Source organism: Danio rerio, chromosome 8 (genome assembly GCF_049306965.1).
Source record: "Danio rerio strain Tuebingen ecotype United States chromosome 8, GRCz12tu, whole genome shotgun sequence".
NCBI lineage: Eukaryota > Metazoa > Chordata > Actinopteri > Cypriniformes > Danionidae > Danio > Danio rerio.
The window spans coordinates 37,073,126-37,093,920 of record NC_133183.1 but is presented as its reverse complement, the minus strand read 5'-3'; the positions used below and the strand labels follow the sequence as shown (position 1 = coordinate 37,093,920).

Below are 20,795 nucleotides of genomic sequence, written 5' to 3'. Positions count from 1 at the left end.
CCATATTACTTTACAGTGGCCCATGGATATATATATATATATATATATATATATATATATATATATATATATATATATATATATATATATATATATATATATATATTTATATGTGTGTGTGTGTGTGTGTGTGTGTGTGTGTGTGTGTTTGTTTGTTTGTTTTTATTACATGGTGGGGACCTCAGCATGATAGCACACTCACAAAGTGGGGACCAAAAACACACTATGTTTTGCCTTTAAAAGACTCAGGGGGCGTTGCTGATATGCCTAGTGCAGTTTTTTTCACTGATCCCCACCTTGACCATTTACCTGACTTGAGTGTGTAAGTGTGTGTCGGCGCACTGCTCTATAGCGGTCCTGTAGTCGGATGGCGGTACTGCACCCTGACACACACTTGACGCCTACTGCACATGCGCAATCTCATAAATGAATCCGACTTTAATCAACTTAATTAAGATCTATCATCAAATTATTCGAATTTTTGGGTAAGTTAGAATGTTTTTCACCATCATAATGTAATAAAATAGGTTATATGACAAATACTTATGTTGCATATTTTGACAGTTATCAGGTATAGTTAATTAAATGTTTTAACTAATTTCCTGGGTGTTTTAATCGATGTTGTTTCAAATTACGTATTAATATAACACTGATAAGACACAAACTACAGTTCGGTATGTAATTTAACTTGTTTACACGAGTAAAAGTTACTCGCGCTAATGTGCTAACGTGCTAACTGCCCGGTGCTACGTGAGTCAGAGGCCGGGGTGGAGTGCATGAGCCGCGGTCAGACAGTCACCAATCACCGGGCGGCTAAATGGATCGACGGAGGATAAAACCATTAAAAGATGCGGAGAAACACATCACCAGCTCCACTGACAAGACCCATTCACTGGAAACCGAATATATAGAAGGTTACTAAGGTATGTTTTCATAGTTCTTGTATCGTACTTTTTAAATGGTTAATTGGTTTAAACATTTAACGTTAATCCTGAAATAACACTATTATATACTATTTATACGTTAATGTAGTAATATAACGTTAGAGGTTATAATTAAAATGTGGGGCTATCTGGTCCTAGAAATGTACTTAATTTATTGTTCTATGACGTGTAGAAACGTTTTATTTTAGATAAATAATTATAATAAACTCCAACTTAGTGTAAAACATATATAAAAGTACATAAATGTTCACTGTGTGTGTTTTATTTATTTATTTGCTGTCAACTGGTAGCCTTTTACAATAAGGTTAAATTAGTTAATGCTGGTTAATGCATTTACTAACATGAACAATAAATAATACTTTATTACAGTGTTTGTTCATGTTTGTTAACTTTAGTAAATGAAAATAAAGTTGTTCATTACTAGTTGAACACGCACAATGCATTAATTATTGCAATGCATTATTACTGGTACAAGCATGAATTTAGATTTGAATAATGCATTAATAAATAGTAAATGTTAAACTGATTAATAAATGCTGTACATGCATTGTTCATTACTAGGTCATGTTAGTAAGTACATTAACTAATAAAACCTGATTGTAAAGTGTGACCTGTAAACAATTGAAGTGGAAAAAAAGTTCTTTAAAACTGTCCTAAGAAAGAAGAACAGGTGTTCAATAGTATTAGAACAACATTGAGGAAAGGTTCTGATCCACTTCAAAAGGTTTACTGTATTTATAATTCACACACAGAGAGGATGCTAATGTGAGGTTTTTGTAGTTTTTGAACCCTACACATTTCATTAAATCTTTTAGGTCAGAGTTTGCGTTGTCCACATTTATCAAAGGAAGTTTTGTGGTTGAGTACAAATGATAGAGCTTGTGGAAGCAAAGCATATATGAGATATAATAAAAATACTGTCTTTATGTTTGACTTTATATGGTAAAACAAGAACAGGTGGTTAAGTGTTTTCCCCATTCAAATGTACATGTATATATTATATTTATTGTGTTTGTATTCATGCCATAGTTTAGCTTTTTATTGCTATGAGAGGGCATAATTAAAATGTTGCTTGCTCTTTTCTCTTAGTTTTGCAGCATTGATGCCGATCATGAGGACGATCTGCACCCTAACTGCACTGTCAATAAGATCGTTGTTCAGAGAAAACCTCATTTGTGCCTTTTTGCAATCAGGGATATTTTCTTTGGAGAGGAAATAACATTTGACTATGGCGCATGTGATTGGCCTTGGAGAAAGGTTTGACATTTTGATTACTTAATACATTAATCCTTAATACATTCAGCAAAGCTAAGAGTTTTTTAATGTTAATATAGATTAAGGGTAAATCTGTTCAAAAATAAAGAGTTTGCATCATCCATAAGAGATAATGAAATCAATCTCTTAATATCTTCTTCGTGTCTTAATGGGTAAAAAAGTTTAATTAATTGGGTAATGCTTTACTTTAAAGGGGGGTTCATAAGACTGTCATGAAAGCTTTATAGTCATGACATGACTTATATAACAAAGCTGTTTTTAAATAGCTTTCATTGAAGGATGCCCATATGACTGCAGAAGAAAACTGCTCCGACAACTCTGATGAGGTATGTTTATTAGTATTATTATTATTATTATTATTATTATTAGTAGTAGTAGTAGTAGTAGTAGATGTTGTTGCTGTAGTAGTGCATTTAATTGTAATTATTTAACTTAGTGTGTGTCCTAATTTATGAACATATGCAATAGTGTAACATTGTGGGGACCAGAGGCATGTTAGAGAAGCTGTGAAACACACTTAGTCCTCAATACACACACAGTACGGTCTGACATAGTGGGGACCAGGAGCCGAGTACTACTGTCTAATTATTATTTTGTGTTTTTTATATTCAGCTTTCATTGAAGTATGATCATATGACGAGAAGAAGAGAACTGCTCTGCTCCAGTAGGAGACCCACAACCCTCTGATGAGGTGTGTTTAAATTTAATAATAATAATAATTATTATTATTATTAGTAGTAGTAGTAGTAGTTGTTGTTGTTGTTGTAGTAGTAGTGCATTTAATTATAATTATTTAACTTAATCAAAATCTAGAAATGAAACAGAGTGTGTGTCCTAATTGGTGAACGTATGCACTAGTGTAACATTGTGGGGACCAGAGGCATGTTAGAGAAACTGTGAAACACACTTAGTCCTGAATACACACTCAGTACGGTCTGACATTGTGGGGACCGGAACCCTTGAGTACTGCTGTCTAACTAATATAATTTTTTTTATTTTCAGCTTATATTGAAGGATGACCATATGACAGAGGAAGAGAACTGCTCTGCTCCAGTACGTGACCCACAACTCTGATGAGGTGTGTTTAATGTTGTTGTTATTATTATTAGTACACAGCAAATTCTGGTCTTTGGAATAAACTCCCTGGGATTCAAAATCAACTCAATCTGAGTGTACATGCGTGACCATCAAATGTACTCCCATTCAGAGTTAAAATCACTCTGCTTTTGGAGTTGAATTTTAACACATTTTTTGGAGTTAGATTATAACACTTTCTGGAGTTAAAATTGTATTCCTACAGAGAGTACTTTTACATTTGGGTATAATATAAACTCCTTACCAATGTTAAAATGTAACACTTTTTAGAGTTAAAGTGTACTTCAAACAAATATATATATATACGAAAATGACTGAACTGATGCAATACTCTTTACTTACTGCTTTTATTCATGCAAATCCACACATTAGATTTAGAATTTCCATCGATGTACACACTTTGAAATTAATTGTCATCACAGCATTAAATTTAACAGCAAAACATTTACAATTAATATATGTTAGCAGCTAGTGCCAACTAAAACCAATGACTTAGTAAAATTGCATGAGACAATCAACACATTACATTATATAAAATTAACTTCACAGGAATCAAAAGTAGTAAAAAAATATCTTGTCATACTCCTCAATCACAGTCAACTCTGCTGGCTTTGATGTTAGAATTTGCTCGATTTTCTGAAACGAAGAAAAAAAAGTATTTAGAAAGATAACCAAAATTAACATTTTTTTAACAAAAAAAAACTAAATCTAATAACTGTGTTTATACTATGTTTTACTTTAAAATGCATTCATTATGTAACGTTATTTTGTAATGTTTACGGTATAATTTCTATGTATATGGAAGTTTAAAAAAAACTTTGATTTTTTTGGACACTGCCCATTAAAGGTTGAATAATTTGAGATCCAGAATCACTGCTGCTCAAACTGCTTGACACAGACAATGTATCTGTCATACTTGGGGAGGAGGGCACTTTAACAGCCCCTTGCTGCAGGACAGTCAAATCTGATGAAAAAACAACAACAACAACACGTGTCAGTAAATGGTTCTGAAATGCACACTTTCACTTTGAGTCATGAGACCAACTTTCAAAATTTATAAAAATGTTCTTAAATAACCTACCATCATTAGTGTGGATGACATGTTTCTTTGGTTGTTGCAAGTTCTTGAAATACATCCTCATCCACCTCTATGCCATGGTCATCTGTGACTTTCGATGCTGTATCCTCTGGTATCACAAACTTGTGCTGGACTACAACATAACAACAATGTATAATTTATCAAATAAATTTCAAAATGACTTATTATTATTATAATTAAAAAAAAAAACTCTGTTACACTAAAACTCACCCGCACTGAAAAAATCCAAGAAACAATCTTCTTCCAGTTTAATATATTTTTTCTTGCCTCCAAATTGCACTTTTATCAGCATCGTGGCCTGAAATAAAAAAGATAAATGTTATTTAACAACTTATGTTAGTGTGATTGAAAATGTAATGTAAATATAGCTGAAAACAGCATACTCTCACGGTCACGACTAAATCATGATACAATCCAAAACATTTCATGAGCAATATTACACATATTAAATCTTACAGACATAAAGCTCTATTGCTGGATAAAAGATATTGACATTACCTCGTTGTGTAAGTTAGCCTATTTGAAATGTGAACAGCAGGTTTCTCCATCTGATCAAGTAGGCCTACCACCTTTTTGACAGCAGAACACATATTTTTAGAAACACAGGGGAAGAAAAGATTATTAGCTAGTGTTAGCTTGTTCAAATCCACAACATTTTTAAAAAAAAAACTGCCACATTGGAAAAGCTAACATGCTATGCTAAGTTAGCCACATGCAGTCACTAGCCTCACAGTACAAAATGAAACAGCTACAGCAAAACACACTTCTGCTACAAAACATCCAACATTTAGAAAAAGCTTTCTAAAACTTTCTAAACTTTCTAAAAATTTAACTCCAGTAAGGAGTTAAAGCACGTTTCTGAACACCAGAGAATGAACTCCAAAATACAACACAGCAAGGGGTATCCCATAACACAAAATCGTGTTAAAGTTTAAAAATAAACTCAAAAAAATTTACTCTCACACTTTTTTGCCTAACTCCTAATTTTTCAACTCCAAAAAATTTGCTGTGTAGTAGTAGTAGTAGTAGTAGTTGTAGTAGTTGTTGTTGTAGTAGTAGTGCATTTAATTGTAATTATTTTCTTAATCAAAATCTAGAAATGAAATAGAGTGTGTGTCCTAATTGGTGAACATATGCACTAGTGTAACATTGTGGGGACCAGAGGCATGTTAGAGAAGCTGTGAAACACACTTAGTCCTGAATACACACACAGTACGGTCTGACATAGTGGGGACCGGAACCCTTGAGTACTGCTGTCTAACTAATATAAATTTTTTTATATTCAGCTTATATTGAAGGATGACCATATGACAGAGGAAGAGAACTGCTCTGCTCCAGTACGAGACTCACAACTCTGATGAGGTGTGTTTATTATGGTTGTTGTTGTTATTATTATTAGTAATAGTAGTAGTAGTAGTAGTAGTAGCAGTAGTTGTTGTTGTAGTAGTAGTGCATTTAATTGTAATTATTTAACTTAATCAAAATATAGAAATGAAACAGAGTGTGTGTCCTAATTGGTGAACGTATGCACTAGTGTAACATTGTGGGGACCAGAGGCATGTTAGAGAAGCTGTGAAACACACTTAGTCCTGAATACACACACAGTACGGTCTGACATAGTGGGGACCGGAACCCTTGAGTACTGCTGTCTAACTAATATATATATATTTTTATATTCAGGTTTGCTGAAGTATGACCGTATGACAGAAGGAGAGAACAGCTCTGCTCCAGTACGAGACCCACAACCCTCTGATGAGGTGTGTTTATTAATATTGTTGTTGTTGTTGTTATTATTATTATTATTATTACTAGTTGTTGTAGTAGTAGTGCATTTAATTGTAATTATTTAACTTAATCAAAATATAGAAATGAAACAGAGTGTGTGTCCTAATGTATGAACATATGCACTAGTGTAACATTGTGGGGACCAGAGGCATGTTAGAGAAGCTGTGAAACACACTTAGTCCTGAATACACACAGTAATGTCTGACGTAGTGGGGACCGGGACCCTTGAGTACTACTGTCTAACTAAAATATATATATTTTATTTTTTTTTTTCAGCTTTTATTGAAGGATGACCATATGACAGAGGAAGAGAACTGCTCTGCTCCAGTAGGAGAACCACAACTCTGAGGTGTGTTTATAATAATAATAATAACAATTATTTTTAATATTATTATTATTATTATTAGTTGTAGTAGTGATAGTAGTTGTTGTTGTAGTAGTGGTGTATTTAATTGTAACTATTTAACTTAATCAAAATATAGAAATGAAACAGAGTGTGGGTCCTAATTGGTGAACATATGCACTGACATTGTGGGGACCAGAGGCATGTTAGAGAAGCTGTGAAACACACTTAGTCCTCAATACACACACAGTAAGGTCTGACATAGTGGGGACCGCGACCCTTGAGTACTGCTGTCTAACTAATATATATTTTTTATATTCAGCTTTTATTGAAGGATGACCATATGACAGAGGAAGAGAACTGCTCTGCTCCAGCACGTAACTCACAACTCTGTTATTGCATATCAGATTCAACGAACCGTTTACTACGGATTTCATGTAATTTTGATAACTGTGCATTAATCAGATGTCATCAAGCTGCTGTGCCGTCAGCCAATCGTTGTATTGCTGATAATGATTTTGAGGATCGATAGATCTGTCACAACACACAGTCACAACACCTCTCAGATCAGTTTAATCTGATTCGCAAACTTTTTTAAAGAACCAAATTAGCCTAAGATGAGTTATCAAGATTAAAAGATCCAGGATCTGTAATATATTCTTAGATTATTTAAGCGAGGTCCGAAGAACAGACCCCTGGACCCTTGAGTACTACTGTCTAAATTATATTTTTCAAAATAAAAATTATAAATTATATATAAAAATATATAAAATATTTTTTTATAAAATATTTATAAAATTATATATAAAATATATATTTTTAATTATATACAGTTGAAGTCAGAATTATTAGCCCCCTTGTTTATTTCTTGTACTAAATTTCTGTTTAATGGAAAGCAGATTTTTTAAACACATTTCTAATCATAACAGTGTTAATAACTCATCTCTAATAACTGATTTATTTTCTCTTTGCCATGATGACAGTAAAAATTATTTGACTAGATATTTTTCAAGACACTTCTATACAGCTTAGTGACATTTAAAGGCTTCACTAAGTTAATTAGGGTAACTAGGCAAGTTATTGGAGGGATAATAATATTGACCTTAAAATGGTTCATAAAAAATTAAAACTGCTTTTATTCTAGCTGAAATAAAACAAATAAGACTTTCTCCAGAAGAAAAAAATATTATCAGACATACTATGAAAAAATTCCCTGCTCTGTTACACATCATTTGGGAAATATTTGTAAAAAAGTTTTAAAAAGGTGGGCTGACTTCAACTGTATATACTTTTATTGCGACTTCCTGATGCCTCCTATAAGTCGCTCGAGAGGCAGTGAGGGTCCTTTATATTTGTGACGCGCTGGTGGCTTTAGACAGAGACACTGAGCCCAAGATGTTATATGGAAAACTTTATGTAACTTGAAGCATGAAAAAAACAATACAGCAATTTGTGTCTTTGAATACCTGTTTTGTATGGTGCCGATTATTGCGTTGGTGTGATGATTGTTGCGTGTGCCGTTGTGATACAGTTTTGCGTTGCATGGTTTGCGCTGCTGTTTGCGCTGCTGTTTGCGGTCAACAAAAAACCACCTGTGTGATTGTGCACGCGCTTTATATGTTCGAGCAGGTGTCAGTTATGCCCACGTGACCAAAACATAAAACGTCACTGTGAAACCCAAACCAATCAGTATACAAATAAACATTATAATTAAATGAAAAGTAATATGGCTCCTATACACCAGCCCCTAATTATTAGATCACCACATAATAATTATCCAAAATTACAGATAGGAGACATAAATCAAACACACAAAAGTTCAACTGTAAAGTCCAACAGTAAAATGTCCATACTTTTCTTCTTTGTGTCCTAATGGCAAAATCCACAAAAAAAAAAACAAAAAAAAATAATCCACAAAAGGAATTATCAAAAAAAAGAAAAGAATTTAACTGTAGTTCATATTTAATCAAACTCAGCCTCCTGCAGCAAGCAGACCTTGGTAATAGGTCTTTCCAAACAGCTGGTTTTTGTTTTAATCCGTACTTGACGGACAAATCCTCCTCGGTCTGGGAAGGTTTGGATCACTCGACCTGTTGGCCAAGAATTTCTAGGAGCTGTGCTGTCCATAATGATCACAAGATCTCCCACAACGAGGTTCCTCTTAACTCCAATCCATCTCTGACGCTCCTGTAGCTGAGGTAAGTATTCCTTAACCCATCTCTTCCAGAATAGATCGGACATGTATTGTACCTGTTTCCACCTCCTAAGTGCATACATGTCTGTCGGTTGGAACAACCCTGGGGGTAATGATGGTGAAGTCTTTAACTGCAACAAGTGGTTTGGAGTTAGTGCTTCCAGGTCATTTGGATCCATGGAAGCCTTGGTGATTGGACGGCTGTTGATGATGGCTTCAATCTCACAGAGCACTGTGTGAAGACCTTCTTCATCCAGGTTTTGCACCTTAAACATTGATTTAAGGACTTTACGCACTGATCTTATTAACCTCTCCCATGATCCTCCATGATGAGAGCCAGCCGGTGGGTTAAAACTCCATCTGATTCCCTTCTGCAGCAAAAGATCATTGATCTGCCCCTGGTTCCACTGTTTAATAGCAGCTTTCAACTCACGTTCTGCACCTACAAAATTAGTTCCGTTATCTGAACGGATCTCTCGCACCTGTCCCCTTCTGGAAATGAAACGCCTGAGTGCATTAATGAATGAGTCCGTATCCAGAGATGGAGCAACCTCAAGGTGTACAGCTCTGATGGCAAGACAGGTAAATATAACCCCATACCGCTTTACCATGCTCCTTCGGCTCTTAACCTCAAAAGGTCCAAAATAGTCCACTCCCACTCGAGTAAATGGTGGTTCATCTGGGACTATTCTTTCGTGTGGCAAGTCTGCCATTTGCTGGTAAACTGGCAGAGCATTTAGACGGCGACAGACGATGCATTTGGACAGTACTTTCCTTATGGCTACACTGACACCAGTTATCCAGTACTTCTCCCTCAATTTGGACAGCATATGGTTCCGTCCACCATGCCCCACTTCCTGATGGATATGTCTCAGCAAGAGTTCTGAAATGTGAAGATCTTTTGTTAATATTATAGGGTGTTTAACTTCCACAGGCATAGCCAACCTACAGAGACGACCACCAACTCTCAGGATTCCATCTTGCAGCTGTGGACAGAGTTTATGGAGGTGACTGGATATTTTAATATGTTGCCCTTTCTCCAGATTGGCTAGCTCTTCAGGAAATCTCTGTCCCTGACAGAATTTAATGATGGCAAGCTCAGCCCGGTCCAAGTCCTCCACTGTAAGTTTACTGCTTGTCCTTTTAAAATAATCAATCTCCTCTGCCACGGAGGAGCTCTGCTGTGCATTGTTGTCAGACTGTACAACGGTCTGATGAAAGTGCCTTGTTTCCTTTAAACAAGACATGAGCCAGTCCTTGATCCTCAAGAACCATGCTACGGATTTCTTAAGGCGTGTCCAGGAAGAAAAATACTTGATCAGGTAAGTGACTGAATCTTCTTTGAGTTGTGTAACGTTTGTTGCAGCAACATTTTTGACCTCGGGGTCTTCAGGTGAAAGGTAGTTGACGTCCTTGTTTACAGGCCACTCACTCTCCGGATGTAAAAGAAAGTGAGGCCCTGACACCCATGTAGTGTTTTGAATAAACACATCCACCTTAACACCTCTAGATGCCATATCAGCTGGATTGCTTGCAGTGTCCACACACCTCCACTGCTCAGGACTGGAAACTTTCAGGATTTGAGAGACTCGATTAGAAACGAAAACTTTGAATCGTGAGGTTTCATTTCGGATGTATTTGAGCACAGATGTACTGTCTGTCCAAAACACAGAATCCAAAAGATCCATATGCATCTCTTTCCTCCAAAGAATGTCCATGCGACTGGCCATGGTAGCAGCAATAAGCTCCATTCTAGGGATGGTTACGGATTTTAACGGAGCCACTCTTGCCTTCCCCATGATGAAAGCACTGTGCATTACTGAATGCTGGTTCTTCAGCAACAGGTAAGACACTGTTCCATACCCATCCTGACTGGCATCACTGAAATGGTGTAACTGGGCTGTAACAACATCTCCAAAGCATGATGGTTTCACACATCGGTCCACCTTAAACACATCCAACAAATGCAGCTGCTGCAGCCATTTCAGCCAATCCTTTGACACGGACTCCGGCACAGTGTCATCCCAGCCAATTTCTCTCCTGCACAAATCTCTCAGAATTTTCTTTGCTGTTAAAATGACAGGGCTTAGCATTCCCAGAGGGTCATAAATTGAACTGATAGTAGAGAGAATTCCTCTTCTGGTGAGTGGTCTATCCTTTAGTACAATCTTGAACTTAAAACAGTCTGATTTTATGCACCATTCCAAACCCAGCACTCTCTCCACAGGTAATGAATCCAACTCCATGTTTAACCCTTCCATGCCTCTTGCTCTGTGACTTTCAGGGATAGCTTCCAATACACCAGGCCTGTTGGTTATCCATTTTGTGAGGGAAAACCCACCCCTGGCACACAGAGAAACCAGCTCCTGGTAAAGTGACACTGCTTCCTTCTCTGTAACAACTGACACAAGGCAGTCATCTACATAAAAAGAGTTCAATAATTTGTCTACTGCATTCTCACTGTAGTGACATCCATAATCCTCTGCACACCTTCTGAGGGCATAATTGGCACAACTAGGTGATGATGCTGCCCCAAACAAATGCACCTTCATACGGTATTCAACAGGTTGTTGTTCCACATCTCCATTAGGCCACCAAAGAAACCTAAGCAGGTCTGAGTAATCCGAAGAGACCCGTACCTGGTAAAACATGGATTCAACATCAGCCATGATTACTACTGGTTCCTTTCTAAAACGAGTCATGACTCCTATCAAAGAACTCGTAAGATCTGGGCCCTGTAAGAGCTGAGCATTCAACGATGTTCCTTGATAACTCGCTGCACAGTCAAACACAACTCTCATCTTTCCCTTGGTGGGATGAAACACTCCATGGTGTGGTATATACCATACCTTTCCAGCACTGCGGTCTAGTTCCTCTACAGGCACCTTCTCAGCATAATCTTTAAGAAGCAGATCATTCATAAAGTTGTTATATTCAGCATGAAATAATGAATCTTTCTGAAACCTCCTTTTCAGATGATGCAAACGCTGTTCGACAATGTTCTTGTTTTTTGGCATGCTGACGTCAATGCTCCTTAATGGTAATGCAATTTGGTAGTGCCCATTCACATGTTTTACTGAATTACTCACTAGTTCTAGGAATTTTTGATCTTCTCTTGACATACCAGCATAATCATCGAGACTGTTTTCAGGGAAGTCAGTTTTAAACTGTTGGTGCCAAATCTCATCCAGATTTACAGCTGACACTCTATTAACCATTACCAGGGGCTGTTTCCAGTTAACCCTTTCTCCACTGTCTCCCATCAGTGGTCCATTAACAGTCCAGCCCAACATGGTTCTAATGGCATATGGTCCATCATTTACACTGCATACCACTTGTAATGGTTCCAGTGCTTTAGGGACATTGGTTCCTATCAGGAGTTCTATTTCGGAATTATTAGTTGGAATATTTCCTCGGTGCACTGGCATGGACTCTTGTGTATAAACTTTTGGCAGCTCAAGAAAACGATCTCCTTCCAGAGCTGCAACCTCCAAACCAGATATAATGTTGCTACTCACAACCTTCTCCTGCCCCATGGTTCGTAGAAGAATACGCCCCTTCCTTCCTGTAAGGTGAAGCTTGTGCATCAAGTTCTCTGTACAAAACACTGCAGTGCTCCCTTGGTCCAAAAATGCATAGGTATTAATAATTTTGCTTCCTTTATTAGATTTTACCTGAACCGGTACTATGGGTAGCTTGCAGTCCTCATCTCCAGCCCCTGTAAGACCACTTGACACCAGCATGTTGTCAACAGGCACCACTTTGATTTTATCAACAGCACGTTTACGTTCACATTGCAATCTCTCAATTTTATTCAGCAAGGCCTTTTGAGTGAGTTTGCTTTCCCTTTTCTTTCCCATCTCTTCAACCGAGCACGGGGTACCACCAGTTTGACTCATAGTGACTCTTTTGATTCAGTGTTCAGTGAATCACAACATCCAAACACAATGCAACGTTTGAACACGCTCAAACGATTCGATTCAATTCAACAGCAGTTCATTTTCCTTCCAAACAACATCACGGCATCACACAAACAAGCCGCAAAGTGCAGACTTCCTACAGACACCAAAGTAAGTCGCGCGACCTCGCGCATCCGATTTGCATTCCAAACAACTTTAACATGCACCAATGCCAACCAGATTCCTCATCCACACATATATCCACAGAAAAACTTATCTGTCCTATGTAAACGAACACATGACGTGGCCCATTTGGTTTGCAATCGCATCACTTACTTGGCGTCTTCCTGATTCGTCTGTGCGCTGATTTTGCGAGCGATGATTTTCCTGATAAGATGCCGTTTTTTGTTGACAAAATATTGCGACTTCCTGATGCCTCCTATAAGTCGCTCGAGAGGCAGTGAGAGTCCTTTATATTTGTGACGCGCTGGTGGCTTTAGACAGAGACACTGAGCCCAAGATGTTATATGGAAAACTTTATGTAAACTTGAAGCATGAAAAAACAATACAGCAATTTGTGTCTTTGAATACCTGTTTTGTATGGCGCCGATTATTGCGTTGGTGTGATGATTGTTGCGTGTGCCGTTGTGATACAGTTTTGCGTTGCTTGGTTTGCGCTGCTGTTTGCGGTCAACAAAAAATACGGCTACCCCACTCTCCTTCTCTCCTCCACCTGTGTGATTGTGCACGCGCTTTATATGTTCGAGCAGGTGTCAGTTATGCCCAAGTGACCAAAACATAAAACGTCACTGTGAAACCCAAACCAATCAGTATACAAATAAACATTATAATTAAATGAAAAGTAATATGGCTCCTATAACTTTCATATATATATATATATATATATATATATATATATATATACAGTTGAAGTCAGAATTATTAGACCCCTTGGAATTTTTCTCTTCTTTTTTAAATATTTCCTAAACGATGTTTAACAGAGCAAGGAAATTTTCACAGTGTGTCTGGTAATATTTTTTTCTTCTGGACACCGTTTAAGGGACAAAATTATTAGCCTCTTTAAGCTATATTTTTTCTCGATAATCTACAGAACAAACCATCATTATACAATAACTTGACTAATTACCCTAACCTGTCTAGTTAACCTAATTACCCTAGTGAAGCCTTTAAATTTCACTTTAAGCTGTATAGAAGTGTCTTAAAGAATATCTAGTCTAATATTATTTACTGTCGTCATGGCAAAGAGAAAATAAGTCCATTATTAGAAATGATTATTAGAAATAGTTATTAAAACTATTATGTTTAGAAATGTGTTGAAAAAAATCTTCTCTCCGTTAAACAGAAATTGGGGAAATAATAAACAAGCTGTCTAATAATTCAGGGGGGCTAATAATTCTGACTTCAACTGTATATAAAGAGTTTCATTGCAGAACGAGATATATCCATTTAAAAAAATGTTGGTAATTTTGACATTATTTTTCAGGACATCAACTGTCAAGTTCATTCACAATTTTTGTACATTAAACTATAACTTGAGCTCAGTGAAGGCCAGGAACACAATATTTTCAAATCCAGGATATTTTTTATTTAATTTTATGTCTATAATTAAGTAAAAAAAAAACATGCCAAAATGCTACATATTAATCCAACCCACATTGTCAAACATGGAATAATATATGCAAAGATTGATTAATAATAATAAGATTCTAAGTTAGATTTGGCCAGAATGTACACAACATAACATAACATACTGTAACTTTATTTTTTTTTTTTTTTGCAAAACGCTACATCCACCTGAGGCTATATTATACTACATTAATACCATTACCAAAAGCTAGTGAATCAATGTTTTGTTTGATAAGTAAGATTAAGTTAGTTAGATAAATGACCTTTAGCTTGGTACAGAAAGAGTGGGGGGCGGCTCCTTCCACACCGCTGCAGAAAACCAAACCTGTATGATTAGAGCGGGCGGAGCTGAGTCCGTGACACAAACTTGCCTCGCTATGTCATATTTAATGAATTATTTCACTGTAATAATAATAATAGCTTATTTATTTGGTTGTGAAAAAGCTAAACCGTTTTCTCCATAACAACATGTGCCCTTTAAGTTCCTTTGTAATAAATCAACAACAACAAGAATTAATTTTAAATAATAGCTGCAACCACATAAATAAATCTTCAGATAGGCTACTCAGCTACATTTAAGAAATTATTTAAAAAATAAACTTATAAAGAACACTTGCAGACAGGTATCTTGTGATGGGGAGTAGGAAAAAAGGCGCTCCTAGGCCTTCTCTTGACATCAGCGGAGACTCGTTCCCTGCTGCATTTGTGTATTGTTGACGCAGAAGTATCTTATTCTGGTCCACTTTTGTGGCCTTTTTATAATTTTTTGTGAAGTTGAAGACTTCATCTTCTATCGCTAAATCAATGAGCAAACTCTGAGCACTTCACCGGCGATGACTTTCTTCCCAGGGGATGCTGAGCTCGCGCCGCATCCTGAACGCTCTCTAACTGTTATATCGCACTTTGTAAAGAAACTGGTCTGACGGATATTGCGTTTTGTGAAAAAAAATACGTTTTGTACTTGGCCTAAAATGTGCATTCTTAAATGTTATTAATGGCAGCAATTGACACATAGATTAAGGTACATCTGAACAGTGATTTCCAATAATAAAATCCAAATGTCAAAAAATGCCGTTTATCGCATTTTGCAACCGAACTCTTCATATGTATGTGTGTGTTATGACTGTATGACTGCAGAAGAGAACTGCTCTGTTCCCACAACTCAGTTTTTCTGGGACTTGAAAACAGACGCTCAGCAGATTTTAAAGGGGGGAATCTTGATCAAATCGTGGGTTTACACACAAACATGTAATACAGTGCCAGATTTTCTGGATGTTATATACACATTTGTATTTGCAAACATATACCATATTGTTTTAAATGATGTATTTTTGTGTGGGTTTTTACATTCAGAGAAAGTTACAGTGGATCGTGATTTTGGAGGAGGTGAAGTCCAATCTAAAAGGTAAAAATATTATTTATTTTTCTAATCAGATTTTTTCTTTTTTCAGAATGTTTATTTTTATCATGATATGTATGTGCTATGTTTGAAAACTATTTTTAAGCTACCATCACACGCTTTTACCCATTAAAAAGAACAACACAAAATCAAATAAATATTTTGGTAAGCTTTATGCAGAGAAGTCAACTCTCAGACTTGATTTTTACTTTCAGAGTCCCCTCAAGTATCATCACCATGGTACAGTGTCTGTGAAGATAGTGATGCAGACCCAGCATTCACAAAAAAGAGAGGTATGATCATTAAAGTTAATTTGTGACTGACTTGTTTTATTGTACAAGTCCAAATGCACAAGCTCATTTACATAACATGTAGGGTAAAACTGGACAGAAGCACATTACTTCCATGATGATTTCAGTACAGTTGCACTTGATGTCTCATTTCATGTTAGTTAAACAATATTGCTAAATACTTTGGAAAAATATACTAATTGCATATCTGGTTACACTTTATTTTGATAATTTACTTTACTACTACTACTACTACTAACTACAAGTAACTGCAACTACTTGTCAACTAACAGCCATTAGACTGTCTGTTAGAATCAACACTGCTAATGCTCTACTAAATTTATATAAGAATTAGTCATATTGTACTAATTTTGAGCGTAACCTAACAGTCTGCTGTACTATTTACTGAGACCAATGAGAGTTGGTTTTATTGAGGTAACCTTAACTGTCAGCTAATACTCTACACTCTAAAATTAATACAAATAAGTAATAATAATTAAATTAGCAGTTTTTCATAATTTGTTTTTATGAAATCTGTTTGTTTCTGCTTTTGAATTGCATTATGGGATCTTGATCTTTCTTCCAACAACTTTTAATCTTAAAAAGTAAAAAAAAGTGACTTTTTGTTTGGGTTGTTGTTGTATATTATGCTACAGAAACCTTGTAATAAACTGCCGGTACATTTTCTGTTATTCTAAAGACTTATTTATCTCTATATATTATTTCTTATACATTATATTATTTCAAACTACTAAAATGTCAGTAAAAGTCACTTTGTTAAACTGTAGAGTTGAATTTTCAACATCAAAAGTGCACAGAGCAGAGATCAACATCCCATAATGCAATTCACCACCACAAAAAAAACAAAAAAAAAAAACACTTGTAAATCACAAAATACAGGAACTGGTAATGAACAGATATCTGTTACAGTGTAGTGTTTTGAGCTAAACTTGAGCTAACAGTCTGCTAATACTCTACTGATAATCAGATGAGCGTTAGTCTTATTGAAATACTCTAATACATAATACTTTACGGTGAGATAATTAACGTAGTTGCAGAGTTACACATAGTTAGAAGAATGTCTAAACTGGACTATGGAATAAAGTGTAACCCCATTAACCAGATTTGAAGTTATTAGGAAGTATTTTTTAATCCATCTCCATCTTAAGTATTTTTAATAATAGGCAAGACATATTTTTCTAGCATTTTCTATCACAATATTAAACTAACATAACAGCACATGTTGTAAAAATGACTGAACATTTATGCAACTAAAACCACTTTTTTATATTTTAACCACCCATAGGTCCCATAAAGAGAAGATCCTGGAGCAAACAGGAAGTACATGCTGTGGTGAAAGCTGAACCATTGGCTCTAAAAACCAGAGATCAGCTTTGGATTTTTATATTAAAAACTGAATCTCGGCTCTTTAGATAAAAAATCTGAATAACACTTTTATAGTAAGTATACACTATACATCATTAGTTTAGCACTAACTCTACATTAATAGACTTTAGGAAGCAGTTTATAAATACAGCTTCAAACGCTGTATTCTTGACTTGACTTAATTGTATTTTCATGCTTTGTTACTGATTCATTTTTCATTACTATATTATGTATTGCATTATTTACAAACTATTTGTATATAAGAGTAGTTGGTGGTTTTTAAGATAATTCAGAATGAGTTATTAAATGAATAATAAACTATTCAAATGAGCATTTATACATGTTATATTCAGGCATATAGTAATTGTAACCATGTGTGTTTGTAAATGCTATAATAACACAACTTCATGCAGTTTTGTGACCTAAGGACTGTTTATAGTTGATAAATCCCTTATAAATGTCAATTTAAGGCTCAGTATCTAATGAACAATAAATCTTTGCAATCTTATTTAAAAAATTCTGTAAAGTTTAAACGTTGCAAAATAAAAATACAACATCATTTCAAAACAACAATTAACAATATGACAATATTCATTTCAGTGTTTCTGTGATGTTTGCACTGTACAGTAATTTTATATTTTGATAAGATTGCAAAGATTTATTTTTCATTAGATAGTTTCATTTGTGTATCTTGAAATTAATGGAAAAAAAAAAATATATATATATATATATATCTTTGGCCTTAGTCCCGTATGATTGCGGGGTCGGCTCTTTTTGGAACAAGTCCTTCAGTTTTAGACTTGTCCATATGATAACGACTTTTTTACACCTTCCGGCCAGCCTGTCATATGGGCCTGTCACACTCATACACTAGGGACAATTTAGCCTTCCCAATTCACCTGTAGCATGTCTTTGGACTGTGCCTTTGCACCCGGAGGAAACCCACACGAATGCAGGGAGAACATGCAAACTTCTCACAGAAATGCCAACTGAACCGAGGTTCAAACCAGTGACCTTCTTGCTGTGAGGCGACAGCACTACCTACCGCGCCACTGCTTCACCATATATATATATATGTATATATATATATAAAGCTATAAATCACTCCCCCTTTTAATTTATTTCTTTTTTTCTGTGTAGAATATAGCTGAGATTTTAATTTTCATTTATAAGGGATTTATAAAGCATCAATAGTCCTCACTTTAGATTAGCTCACAAAACTGCATGAAGTTGAGTTTATAAAGCATTTATTATCAGACAGAGTAACCATTACTATATGCCTGATTAATAAGATATATAAATGTTGGGTAACACTATAATAACTGCACACAATGAATTATTTATGAAACATTAGCAAATAGTTAGTTGAACGTTTGTTAAGCATTAACGCTACATTAATAGACATTAGTAAGCAGTTTATAAATTATATTTATAAATATAAATTACAAATATTATTGACTTATAAGCACAATTATAATGTGCTTAATGATTGTTTTCATACTTGGTAAATAATGCAATACTTAATTTAGTAATGAAAAATACATCATTAACAAACCAGATATTTAAAAGTAGTAGGTGTTTTTTTTTTTAGATAATTCAGAATGTGCAAGTAAATGATTAATAAACTATTCAAAATAACATTGATAATTCTTATTATTCAGGCATATAATAAGTTGTTTAGTATGTTAATAAATGCTTTATGAACTCAACTTCATGCAGTTTTGTGATCTAATCTAAAGCGAGGGCTATTCATGCTTTATAAATCCATTATAAATGACAATATAAGGCTCAGTTACATTATATACAGGGAAAAAATGACTATTAATTTCTACTTATTACAAGATGCTCAAATGAAACTGTATCAAATGAAAAGTAAATCATTGCAATCTTGTCTAAATATAAAATTGCTTTACACGTAATGTATTGTTAAATTATTATATTGTTGTTTTATCAAATGATGTTGTATTTCGACACTCCTGTTATTCAGCAATGTTTAAAATTTACAGTAATTGTATTTGTTTAGGTACGATTGCAAATACTTATTGTTTATTTGATACACAGTAGGTAGTGCTGTCACCTCACAGCAAGAAGGTCGCTGGTTCGAGCCCTGGCTGGGTCAGTTGGCATTTCTGTGTAAAGTTTGCATGTTCTCCCTGTGTTGGTGTGGGTTTCCTCCAGGTGCTCCTACATGCGGTACAGGTGAATTGGGTAGCCTAAAATGGTCCGTAGTAAATGAGTGTGTATGTGTATGGATGTGTCCCAGGGATGGGTTGCAGCTGGAAGGGCATCCGCTGCATAAAAACATGCTGGATAAGTTGGTGGTTCAATCCGCTGTTGCGACCCCGAATTAATAAAGAGAGAAAACCAAAATGAAAATAAATGAATAAATGAATGATTCTGAGCCTTTAATTGTCATTTATAAGGGATTTATAAAGCATCAATATTCCTCACTTTAGATTAGATCTCAAAACTACATGAAGTTGAGTTAATAAAGCATTATTTAACATGCAGAAAAACGTATTATATGCAGGGCTCCAAACCGGTTCAAGGAACAGAAACGAAAAACAGAATCAAATGACATTTTTCAGGAACAGAAACGAAAACCGAAAAAAAAAGATCAACTTTAATCGTTCTGAACAGAAATGTTTACAGTTAAACGGTTAATAATGTTATTTTATCGTTCTCTTTATTATATTATTTTTGGGAGACAAAAAGCATTAATTTAAAGCATGTGAACAAATGCGACGGTGACGCTCGTTTTTATATAAACTATAAATGTCTGGCCGTGATGCGTATTTAGGCCTATGCCAGTCTATAAAAGATAATGTAGCTTAAAACACTTAAAAATTTTAGAGAACGTAATAAAGTTTGCACAACCAATGTTTAGTCTTAATAACCTGCCCATAATTAAACGTCATGTAGCCTACTTTTTGATTACTTGACCAGCGGATTAATGGCAGCACCAGCGGATAAACGAGATCTGAGCATAATAGGTATGACCAATATGTGCATAACCAATATGCAAAGTCAAGAGAGTGCACGACTCCATAGGGTAACGTAGCCTAAACTGCGCACACTTGATTATGTAATGTGTGAAATCGTGGACGCATCTCAAAGAGCAAAGCATAACTTATTAAATGCCCATGCTTAATCGGTCATCGATAAGGTCTATCGGTTTTAAAGGGTTACCGACAATAAATCAATCGAGTAATCGTTAGCATCCCTAGTTTAATCAATGAATGTGTTAAATTTTATATTTATATTAAAGATGAATAAGGCAAGAATATGATAATGATACTTTTTAGATTTTTACACCTACAAAAATATCTTGTGGTAGTGCACTTGTTTAATAAAAATCTTTGTAAATAGGTTATCTGTAAAAAACGCAATCAGAGCCAATGACATGTAGAAGTAGTGTTGCCTAAACGGCTATTAAATT

At 35.3% G+C, this 20,795-nt stretch overlaps 2 long non-coding RNA genes across 5 annotated transcripts; one reads left to right on the top strand and one right to left on the bottom strand.

The window, feature by feature from the left end:
• The first annotated feature begins 370 nt into the window (after positions 1 to 370).
• On the top strand, positions 371 to 18,060 carry LOC141375776 (uncharacterized). Of its 4 annotated transcripts, none has more exons than XR_012384576.1 (13): positions 371 to 485; positions 760 to 923; positions 2,034 to 2,201; positions 2,486 to 2,545; positions 2,832 to 2,910; positions 3,222 to 3,297; positions 5,700 to 5,775; positions 6,094 to 6,170; positions 6,475 to 6,547; positions 6,864 to 6,918; positions 15,635 to 15,686; positions 15,896 to 15,973; positions 17,277 to 18,060. It is a non-coding gene; the product is annotated as an uncharacterized lncRNA (long non-coding RNA). The 4 variants fall into 4 exon arrangements; XR_012384575.1 differs by having other exon boundaries at positions 756 to 923; XR_012384573.1 differs by lacking the exon at positions 6,864 to 6,918.
• LOC141375786 (uncharacterized) lies at positions 4,425 to 4,989 on the bottom strand. The gene is made up of 3 exons (XR_012384599.1): positions 4,912 to 4,989; positions 4,624 to 4,711; positions 4,425 to 4,525 (listed from the first exon to the last, which is right to left on the bottom strand). It is a non-coding gene; the product is annotated as an uncharacterized lncRNA (long non-coding RNA).
• Positions 18,061 to 20,795: the final 2,735 nt, after the last annotated feature.